This window comes from Astyanax mexicanus, chromosome 11, assembly GCF_023375975.1.
Source record: "Astyanax mexicanus isolate ESR-SI-001 chromosome 11, AstMex3_surface, whole genome shotgun sequence".
In the NCBI taxonomy this organism is placed as follows: Eukaryota; Metazoa; Chordata; class Actinopteri; order Characiformes; family Acestrorhamphidae; genus Astyanax; species Astyanax mexicanus.
Genome location: NC_064418.1, coordinates 48,097,163 through 48,109,222, shown reverse-complemented (window position 1 = coordinate 48,109,222; position 12,060 = coordinate 48,097,163). Strand labels below are relative to the sequence as shown.

Here is a 12,060-nt window from a genome sequence, read left to right as displayed (position 1 = left end):
ATTTTTTTCTGGAGTAGCTAAAAGGAGACGAATTGCTCTATTGGCTGCAGTTTTTTGTGAGAAAAAAAGGGATTGAGTGCCGCTATGGTGCCCCTTCCTGCAGTGCATTATGATCATGTGCCCTCTAGATCAAGACATGGCCTTCCAATGCCAACCTTACTTAAGATAATGGGATTATTTTCTCTTGATCTAATCACTGATTTTATTACTGCACTTCTTCAACTGTCAGATTAACTCTAATTCTAATAATTCTCTTCACTGCTAAAACTGCTTAAACTGCTAAACTCAGTCCTATTATGTTAAGCTAAAGAGCTAAAGGCTAAAGCTGCTGTTTCCATGTGGATCAGCCACAAGTCTTGGTGACGGAAAATACAGGTGCGCCATTGATTGATTAAAACCCTGACAACAGTCAACAGTCAGCACAGAATAAAGAATAAAATATCATTGCTGTTCCCTTAAATGAGCTGCTTAAAAGGTTAAAGCTGCTGTTTCCATGTGGGTCAGCCAGACGTCTTCCTGTAGCATTTTTTTTCTCCAGTTTCAAAACAAGAGTCTTTATTTGAAGGTGTAGAAAACAGTACTCACCCGCTCTCTGGCTCCTAGAAGAAAAATAACTTCTACTTTTAATAGTTACAGAGTTCTCTGTGTTTTATCTGTGTCTTTTTCTAGTTGTTATGATGATGAAAGTGTGAATGTGCTGTAAGTGTGTAAAGGCTGCAGTAGAGAGTGTAGTAACACCATTTCTTTGTTTTTTTTTTTATATATATTTTTTTTTTACCATATACAATCTGATCTGTTCCAGCATTGCTTTACTAAATACTAAAAGTCTATACTATACTATACTATACTATACTAAAATTCCCTTTTTGTTGTTGTTTTTTAGTTCATGTTTTTCTTAAATATACTGAAAAAATACTGCAAAATTTTGAACACTGTATTTTCTGGTTATTGACTTGCAGAGCTTAACATAAAGAGCTTAAATGGAAAAAAAAATAAAAATAAAAATACAAAATATGTGGGTCTTCTAAAACTCTTGTCCGAAAGTGTGAGGCAATTTGTTTCTTTTTATTAACTTATTTATTTATTTTAAAAAAAATTGCACAACAATTCTACCTTGAATTGTATTGTTAGTTGTATAAAATTGATTTGTATTAAATCTCCTTTTTAAGTCAAATATATATTTTTTAATAAATTAAAAGAAAATTACTACAGAGTGAACACACTATAGCACGTGGCACACCCTTAGCCTACAGTCTTCACAGTTTATCAGGCTGAGGAGGACTACTCTCAGCTTTCGAGACTTTCTGAAGACGTTAGGAAGTGTTTCTGCAGTGAAATGGTAGAAGAACTCTGTAGAACTCGAGCGCCGCTGGCCCGGAGCCGACTGGGTGCATTACTGTAGAGAATTCCCTGCAGGATGGGAGTTATCTGTGCTAAATGGAGGAGGATTAGCTGCCTTTGTTTCCTGTGTCAGAGCTGTCTGAGTCCTGCAGGGAGGATGGAGGGAGACGGACGGTGGAGAAACACCCGTCCAACACCGCCAGCTCTTCTCCAGAGCAGAGGAGCTTCCTTAGCACTCCAGCATCTTCACAACTAACTCACGAATTTATGTAGGGATGTCCTGATTTGATCAATACCAATATCTATACATGACACTGGTGACGACTGGCCAACTGTGCTCTCTCGGGGCTCCGGCAGCTGATGGCAAGCTGCATAATCGGGATTCGAACCAGCGAACTCCCGATCATAGTGGCAGCGCTTTAGACTGCTGGTCTTCTAAGCTAATTCCAGACTATGGAAGATTGATTAATGTTTTATTGTCCTTCTATTGTCTTAATTTAAATTACATAAAATCACAGTATTTGGAATTAACATGCTGTTACCCATATAGAGAAATGTTAATGCTTTAGTTTAAGTAGCTTTTTGTACGTGCTATTCAGTTTTCTTTTATGTAGGGGAGGGTTTTTTTTGCCTGAATGTCCACATTTCTGCTTGGTTAGGTTGAATTTTTGAAGTTTTAGGATTTATTATTTATCTATTTTTATTTGTAAAAAAAAAGTCAAGCTATTTAAACGTGTCCAGGAATTCCCTGTCCATCCTAAGTAATATTATTAAAGTAATAAACTTTATATCCACATTAAAGCTCTGGAGTGTGATGCTGCACTGCGCCTGAATTAAGATGCAGGGAGAGTGTGGACGTGAGCCGAGCCTCCGGGGCTGATGGGAAGGATTATGGGAGGGAATAGTTAATTAAACATTAATTATCAATCATTAATTACCCGGTCCATCTGTGTACAGATCAGTTGTGCAGGTGTTCTGTTTTTTCGAGTGTGTGTGTGTGTGTGTGTGTGTGTGTGTGTTGGATGTAACCAAACCTGAAGACATTAAGTAAACAGATAATCAATTCTAAACTGATACAGATACCAATAAAAGCTGTTCTCTATTCAATGATTACTGTCTTACTCAAGATCCACCGTAACTCCGCCCCCCCATTAACGATGCAGGACAGCTCTTTCTTATTATTGAATCATTAACATTAATAATTAACCTTAACTAAGACAAACAAGTGAGACCTGCAGTTCTTTTAATGTTTTTCTGGGTTCTTTTTTGACCTCCTGGATGAGATGTTCATGCCCTTTTGGAGTAATAAATACATTTCAGTCGGCCGGTCACTCCTGGGAAGGTTCACCAGTGTTCCATGATTTCTCCATTAGTGAATAATAGTGAATCACTGTGGTTCTCTTGATTCCCAAAGCTTTAGAAATGACTGATAGATGATCAATAACTTCAGATTAAGGTATAATATGGTGCTTTTTGAGATCTTTTATCTGCTTCATGTTGTCAGACAGGTTTCTTTTTAAGTTTATTTAAGTGATTTATTGATTCTCGATAAGTGATGTCTCGATTGACATAATGGAAAACAGTTGTTACTCATATTCTATCGAAGTGTTACGATGAATGGCTTGCAAAAGTATTCGTACCTTACAACCACAAACCTAAATGTATTTTATTGAGATTTTGGTAACACTTTTTAATAACTTCATTAATATATTTTTAACTAACGATCAGTAAATGTGAACGAAGCAGTAGTTCATCAGAATTTGAATATTAACAAATGCTCACAAATGACACTTTACATTTATCAGCATGGATATTTATATTAAAAATGTTAGGAAATCATTACATCATCAGAATTTGAACATTAATGAATCGCTAGTAAATGTGAATTTTAAACCACAAATGCTTATCAATTGCAGTTAACATTGCCAATGCATTTATTAGTAACTTTTTAGTTTCTAAAAATGTGAAAAATAACAGTTATTAGTCATTAATTAATGGTATATTAATGAACGTTATTTTAAAGTGTTACCGAGATTTTAAGTGATGAACCAGCACAAAGAAGTACATAATTGTGATGTAAAATGAAAATAATTGTTTTTTATTTTTTTTGGTGGAGCCACCTTTTGCTGCAGTTACAGCTGCAGGACTTTTGTGGTATATCTCTACCTCTACCTAGCTTTGTGAATTTAGAGATTGTTTCAAGGTTTTTTTGCTCCATTCCTCTTTACAAAACAGCTGAAGCTCAGACAGGTTGGATGGAGAGTGTCAGATATATATATATTTTTTTTCAAATCTATGTATCATTTTCTCAATAAAATACATTTAAGTTTGTGGTCGTAAGGTGACGAAATGTGGAAAAATTCAAAGGGTATGAATACTTTTGCAAGTCACTGTATGTGCTAAAATTTATAAACACCCCTTCTGTTAAATGCATTCAGCTGCTCTAGGTTGCAACTGTTGCTGACACAGATGTGAACATGCACACACACAGCTTGCCTAGTTGCTGTAGATTAATACTGCCAATAGAATAGGACTCTCTGTAACATATACACATAAATCTATAATTTATACATATATATTCTGATATATTTTGTGTATTTGTCGTAATAAGCATAATCCGCATGCAGGCTGTGTGTGTGTGAGTGTGTGTGAGTGTGTGTGTGCATGTGTGTGTGTGTGTGTGTGTGTGTGTGTGTGTGTGTGTGTGTGTGTGTGTGTGTGTTTCATGCGGTGCATCTGAGGTTAATGTCAGTCTCCTGCAGCCCACAGGCTCAGAGCCCCATCCCTGCAGCCCTGCCCCACACACACACACACACACACATACACACACACACACAAACACACACACAATCCTGCCTCTCAGGAGCCTCTGAGCTCCGGATTCAACACATCAGATATACAGGATAACTGCTGCGGGTGAGGGAGTGGACACACACACAGACACACACACACGCATGCACACACACACACACACATACACACTCTGAGGTAGTGAGTGCTAGTGTTGTGGTTCTCTCTGCAGAGACACAGCGTCCAGCAATATATCTAACCTTTCAGAAAACTGACCTATAAATATTAATACTGCTTCTGAGTGAGTAAGTGTGTGTGTGTGTGTGTGTGTGTGTGTGTGTGTGTGTGTGTGTGTGTGGAAACTATGAATTAAACCTTAAAACATCCAGTTATCTGAGAGTGAAATATAATGATCTCATACTCACCATAATAATTCTGCTAATAATAATCTGAAGGTAAATATTAGATGGTAGACTGATGACATTTAACATGATATTACTCATATCATATATGATATTACTAGATTCTGATTTTTGCAGCAGCGCCAATAAATAAAAATGACAAAAATACTTGCTTTTATGTTTATAGAATTTCATGCATGAAGAACGAACCAAAAGAAATGCTCTAAACCTTTTTTATATTAACTCTAATTAAATATTAAGAAGACATTTCTCCTGTAAAGTTGCTGCTTTGGAGATATAAGGATATAATTTGGATTGATTTTGATTTTATACATGAAATATCACTAAATATTTACAATATTTAGTAAAAAAAAATGTTTACACACACACATATGTATATATATATATATATATATATATATATATATATATATATATATATATATATATATATATATATATATTACAGCTGTATGTCTGTGGATGTTGACATACAAGTGAAATGTACACTAGTGGTCAAACGTTTTAGAACAACCCCATTTTATTTTTTTTTTTTTTTTTTTTTGCTCCTCAGGTCCAGTTAATATCTGAAAATTGTAAAAATCCAGAATATAGAATTATACACAAAAAATGAATTAAAAACTGGAAAAAAGTTCATTTTATTTTTTTATTAATTTTTATTGCTGTAAAAAAGTTAGTTATTGTATATTGTGTATTGTATATTGTAAAAAACCTAACAAAGCCCTCAAACAATTCCAAGATTAACAGCTTAATGAGGTCATAAACAGTATGTTTTATTCTATAAACTACAGACAACATTTTCCCCAAATTCCAAATTAAAATATTGTAATTTAGAGCATTTATTTGCAGAAAATGTGAAATGACTGAAATAACAAAATAAAAGGATGAGTTCATATTTTAAGAGTTCAGAAATCAATATTTGGTGGAATAACCCTGGTGGTTTTTAATCACAGTTTTTTTTTTTTTGTTCATGCATCTTGGCATCATGTTCTCCTCCACCAGTCTTACACACTGCTTTTGGATAACTTTATGCTGCTTTACTCCTGGTGCCAAAAAATCAAGCAGTTCAGTTTGGTGGTTTGATGGTTTGTGATCATCCATCTTCCTCTTGATTATATTCCAGAGGTTTTTAATTTGGTAAAATCAAAGAAAATCATCATTTTTAAGTGCTCTCTTATTTATTTTGCAGACATTTTATTTATTTTTTACTTTAAATGGTTAAATATCAGTAATTAATCAGAGTGTCATTAGTTTACAGCTCATTTACTCATTAAGCGCTGTGTATTACGCTGAATATGATCTAATGAGTGTGTTTACTCGCTTAGCTAATTAATCTAATGATCTATCTTTCCATAAGAGGATGCACAATGCAGGGAAAATATATCTATAGATCAGCAGATTAATGAGCAGATAATTAACCTCAGTACCAGTGAAACCAGTGGAAACACTGTATTTTAAGCAACACAGATTCTGGGCTTGTTATGTTCATTAAGCAAGTTGATCAATAAAGCCTGAATCAGAATTAGATTATTTCTTCTAAATCTAAAAGCTTTATTGACTCTGTTGAGTTATGATGTATTGATTATAACCTTTATTAGTGCATAACTGGAGCTCTGCAGTGTGAAAATCAATTGCATTATCAGTTATAATGCAACGCAATAAACACAATACAATACAACACAATTATTACCCTTTTATGTATGTTATTGATCATGGATATCATCCACATATCATTATTGTGTTATTGGCAGTATTAGAAGAGTCATGTAAATTCTGCATAGTGTCAGTTTTATTATTGTTCCATGTTTATTTGCTATGGATGCACTGAATATTTGGCAAATAAATAATTTCTAATTGCAAAAAAAAAAATGTTAAAAAAGCTATTTTTGGTGTTTGACTACTTTATTCTGGCATCTTCTTCAGAACAGGTGGCATTTTACTGTTAAAATCTGATAAATAACTCATGATTAGTCTATTAAATAGTAATGCTTGGCTTTATAAAAAACAAAAAAAAGTATTTTTTGCTTGGTTAGGCTGCTGCACTTGCGCAGATCTCCTCATCAAGGACATTTGACTCAGTCACAGTGTAATAAAATAACAAATACCAACAAAATACAGCTTTTAGCTTCAAATAAATCAAATTAAAACACAACCAAACTTAAAACGGACTGAGAACTACTTTGTCATCTCGTTTTTTGCTTTCTTTTGCGTTTTTTTTTTTTTTTTTGCGATTTTGTTAGATGTCTTTGAGATTTTTCTATTTGAGATTTTGTTTTTTTTAGATCTCTTTTTAGATTTCTTTTCTTTTCTTTTATTATACCCTCTGTTACTAGTCACCTCTATACAAAGGTGCGACAGAGAAGTCTAGTTTGACTGTGGTTTATACAGTATAGGGTGCTACTGGTTGATGCTAATCACCGCTGGGGATTCTGGGAGTTGGAGTTTTGAGATCCAACTCTACCATTCGTCCCCTTAGAGCTTGAATATTGCAAAAAAAAAAGTTCATATTCATACAGTTTCAAGAGTTTTAGAGTTCAGAAATTAATAATGGGTGGAATAACCCTGGTTTTTAATCATATGCATCTTTTTTCATGCATCTTGGCATCATGTTCTCCTCCACCAGTCTTACACACTGCTTTTGGATAAGGTTTTCAATTTGGTAAAATCGAAGAAACTCTCATGTATATATATATATACATAAAGTATGAGTGTGTTTGAAACAAGCCACCTTTGATTTAAGTAGGCTGTTTAAAGCATGTGTGATCAATTTACACTTAATATTTATAATTATGATATTCATATTTTGAGGGCACAGCAAGTTTACACTGTTACACAAAGGGTGAACTCGCTTCTGTGAGATACTGTATCCTCTACTGAGAGAAGAGTCAGACTGAGTGTGATGATCACAGCTTTAAGAATAGACAGCAGATGTTAAACCGCTCAGTCTGAACAGGTTTATTAATAAAACACCTCTAAACGTGAGTGTGGCTGAATGAATAGGGTGAAGATTAGCAGATTCTCTTTTTCTTGACAGAAGATCTGTATTTCTCTCAATTACAACAAATTTATATCTGAAAATGAGCAGAAACACAAAAAGCACGATCTCACCAGCTCATAATTATATAACAGTATAGAAAATATACTGTTATAAAGTGTGATTTTGAGTTCGATTTATTGTTGCTTTGTTTTTGTGGAAAGAATAAAATGTGGATCAGCAGAACTAACAGATAAAACCAGAATGCATATTTATTTATGTATATCTTATGTTTATTCTGTGATTATGCATGATTGGAGTAGCTTAAATAATACTCCAGTAGATACAGATACAGCATTTTAGTTCTTAGGTTCGGAATTGAAGTACTTAAGTACAGCATTGAAGTACTTAAGTACAGCAGTGAAGTAAAAATAATACTCCAGTAGATACAGATACAGTATTTTAGTACTTAGGTTCGGCACTGAAGTACTTAAGTACAGCATTTTAGTACATAAATACAGCATTTTAGTACTTAAGTACAGCAGTGAAGTAAAAATAATACTCCAGTAGATACAGATACAATATTTTAGTACTTAAGTTCGGCATTGAAGTACTTAAGTACAGCATTTTAGTACTTAAGTACAGCAGTGAAGTAAAAATAATACTCCAGTAGATACAGATACAGCATTTTAGTACTTAAGTTCGGCATTGAAGTACTTAAGTACAGCATTTTAGTACTTAAGTACATCATTTTAGTACGTAAATACAGCATTTTAGTACTTAAGTACAGCAGTGAAGTAAAAATAATACTCCAGTAGATACAGATACAGCATTTTAGTACTTAAGTTCGGCATTGAAGTACTTAAGTACAGCATTTTAGTACTTAAGTACATCATTTTAGTACGTAAATACAGCATTTTAGTACTTAAGTACAGCAGTGAAGTAAAAATAATACTCCAGTAGATACAGATACAGCATTTTAGTACTTAAGTTCGGCATTGAAGTACTTAAGTACAGCATTTTAGTACTTAAGTACATCATTTTAGTACGTAAATACAGCATTTTAGTACTTAAGTACAGCAGTGAAGTAAAAATAATACTCCAGTAGATACAGATACAGCATTTTAGTACTTAAGTTCGGCATTGAAGTACTTAAGTACAGCAGTGAAGTAAAAATAATACTCCAGTAGATACAGATACAGCATTTAAGTACTTAAGTACAGAATTGTATTACTTAAGTACATCATTTTTGTAATCAAGTACAACAGTGAAGTACAATTAATACTCCAGTAGATGCAGATACAGTATTTTAGTACTTAAGTACAGTAGTAAAGTAGTTCTACTCTATTATATCTTTACTTCACCACTAGGAGGCCACATACTTTATATGCACTGTAAGTTTAATTTCATTTTGTGCTCATATAACCGCATTTAGATCAGATACAGAATGGAAAATGAGTGTAATTGATTGTTGTTAATAAATTATGTTTACAGTTTACAATTATTTTTTTAATTACACAAGCATTAATAACTCCAGACTGCTTCAAAATAAATACAGTAAAATAAAATATCTATGACAATTTATTACAGTGATATCAGTCAATAATATTTAGTTTTATTATTATTTATTATTATATATTGAGTCTAATTATTTTAGTAAATATATGGATCTGGATCTGCAGTCATGGATCTGGAGCAGCTGCTCCATTGCCTTCAAAACAAGGACACATATTGTCTCTTTTTTTTTATTTATTTATTTTTATTATATATATTTTAAAATGAGGATATGAGACTCCATCCTTTCTCCCTCTCTCTCTCTCTCTCTCTCTCTCTCTCTCTCTCTCTCTCTCTCTCTCTCTCTCTATCTCTCTCTCTCTCGCTCTCTCGTGGCACCTCTCTCCCCATCTCCCTGTCAAATCCAATTTGTGAAATGCTGCTGAAGCAACGAGATAAAAATCTAATTTTCCCAAATGAAATCAACCAAAAACCAATTGGGAGATGTGGGATTAAGTTTAATCGCTATTCATCCATCAATATAAAAAACTTTCCACCGCCGGGCCACAGCACATCATCATGTGTAGCTTCTGAGAGCACAGCAAATCTATCAAAAGCGTAATTTAGATAATGCCGCGATGCAGCCTGCGCGTGTGTGCGCGTGTGTGTGAGTGTGTGTGTGTGTGTGTGTGTGTCAGTGCTCCAGAGATGTCCTGGACGCGTGTGTGAAAGGAGATGGGACGAGGCTGGAGTCGTGAATAAGCTGCAAGTGTGAGGCAGAGCCATTTAAAATGACTTACTCCACCATTCCAGACACCAATGGAGCGCTTTATTATAAGTGAAAGGAAGTTTTATACAGGCTGCTGCCGTCCAACCACAGCGCAGAGTGTAGATCTTATCTCACACTGAGATATATATATATATATATATATATTTATATACATATAATATATATACAATATACTCGCACCAGCTCACAGCCTCCATACACCCCTCTATACATCCCCTTTAGATAAGGCAGGGCTGTTTATATAGTGTGTTTCATACAAATGGGCTGTGAATGGATTGCTCTCCTTGGGATTAATAAAGTATTCTGAGAGGCACTTCAGTTTCCTGCACCAGCAGAGAAACTTCAAGGACTTCCCGGCCTTCAGATAAGACTTAATTCTTCCTGAATTAAAAAAAAAAAAAAAATATATATATATATATATATATATATATATATATATATATATATATATATACAAAAAAAAAAAATCACGTCTGTAATTCTAGTTAACTGTTATTCAGTAATAATTACTCTTGTAAAAAAGGAAGTACACTTAAGAGCATTAAATGTTTTGTTCATATTAAGTGAAGAATACAACTAAACATGCATTTTCTAATTAATATACTTGGTAACACTTTCTATGAAAGTCATCTCTATGAGACTATATGAATGCATTATACTCCTAACACATAATAATACATTCATAAGGCATTATACACATGGTTATACATATTTATAAAAATGTATAATTCATCATAGCCGTGTTTATTATGCATCATGAACTGTGATTATAATGCATTAATAGCTGTGTTTATAACATGTTATACATCAATACCAAGAAACTCAGTCCCAGTATACAGACTGTATCTTGATTAAAAAGTCTCCAGCTTTTTTATTTAACCACTCGTGAATTATTCTTGTCTTGAATATAATATCAATTATAGTCAATTATAAGGTATTATAACAGGTCTTTATAACAGCGCTAAGTAAAGTGCCAGACTTTCATTGTAGGACTAGATTCTTTTAACATATATATATGTATTATGATCACAAGTTATAATGCTTGATAAACATGGCTATAATGGGTTATGCATTTTTATAAATATTTATAGCCATGTTTATAATGCCTTATGAATGCATTATAATATGTCATGAATGTGGTTATACACTCTAATAGAGATGACATTCATGGAAAGTGTTTCCATATACTTTACAAAAAATACTTGTTAACTGGTAACACTTCCTCTGAACCCTGTATTCATAATGCATTATGAAAGCATTCATAATGCATTATATGACATGCATAATACCTTATAGTGACTGTAATAAGCCTGTATAATTGCTCATACAGTAAGTACTTACAGCGACATTTATAACACATCCTAAATTACAAGTATAACGGGTTTATAAAGAAACGGCGTATAATGCCTTATAATGCATTATACCAAAATATACCAAATCTGTGTTAAAGTGCATTACAACATTACATTACGTAATGTTCCTATGAACACATATATATATATATATATATATATATATATATATATATATATATATATATATATATATATATATATATTGATTTGAATACTCCTAACTACTTTTTACTGTCTTACTGAAGCACAAAACGTAGTTAGGAGTATTCAAATTAATATAATGATAAGGGTGCCCATACTTTTGCACCGGTCAAATTTAGGTTTAATGCATATTGCACATTTTCTGTTTCTGTTTCTGTACAATAAACCTCATTTCAATCCTGAAATATTACTGTGTCCATCAGTTATTAGGGTACCACTTTAAAATAAGACTACCTTTATAAAGGGTTTATAACTGGTTAACAATTAGTTTATTAATGTTACTAATTAGGTTGTAAATGCCTTAAAAATCATTAATAACCAGTTATAACACATACATAGAAAGGACAACAATATAGATGGCTGTGGGTTCACTATTTGGCAAACAACAGGTCTACGAACATTTCTAAGTCTGTGTTATAACTGATTATTAAAGATTTTTAAGGCATTTAAAACCTAATTAGTAACTATTAATAAACTAATTGTAAAACCATTTATAAACCCTTTATAAAGGTAGTCTTATTTTAAAGTGGTACCGTTATTAGATATATCAAACTGAAATGGCTGCTGCAAACACCCAAATATTTAGAACTAAAATGATTAAGATTAATAGGGGTGCCCAAACTTTTTCATATGACTGTATCATGTAGTGTTTCCTGGATACTTATATATGCTGGTTGGTGTGAAAACCTGGAA

At 33.0% G+C, this 12,060-nt stretch overlaps 1 protein-coding gene across 1 annotated transcript in view; it reads left to right on the top strand.

Annotated features, from left to right (window-relative positions):
• thsd7ba (thrombospondin, type I, domain containing 7Ba) overlaps window positions 1-12,060 on the top strand; it is a 391,489-nt gene that overhangs the window by 129,116 nt on the left and 250,313 nt on the right. The window lies entirely within an intron of this gene.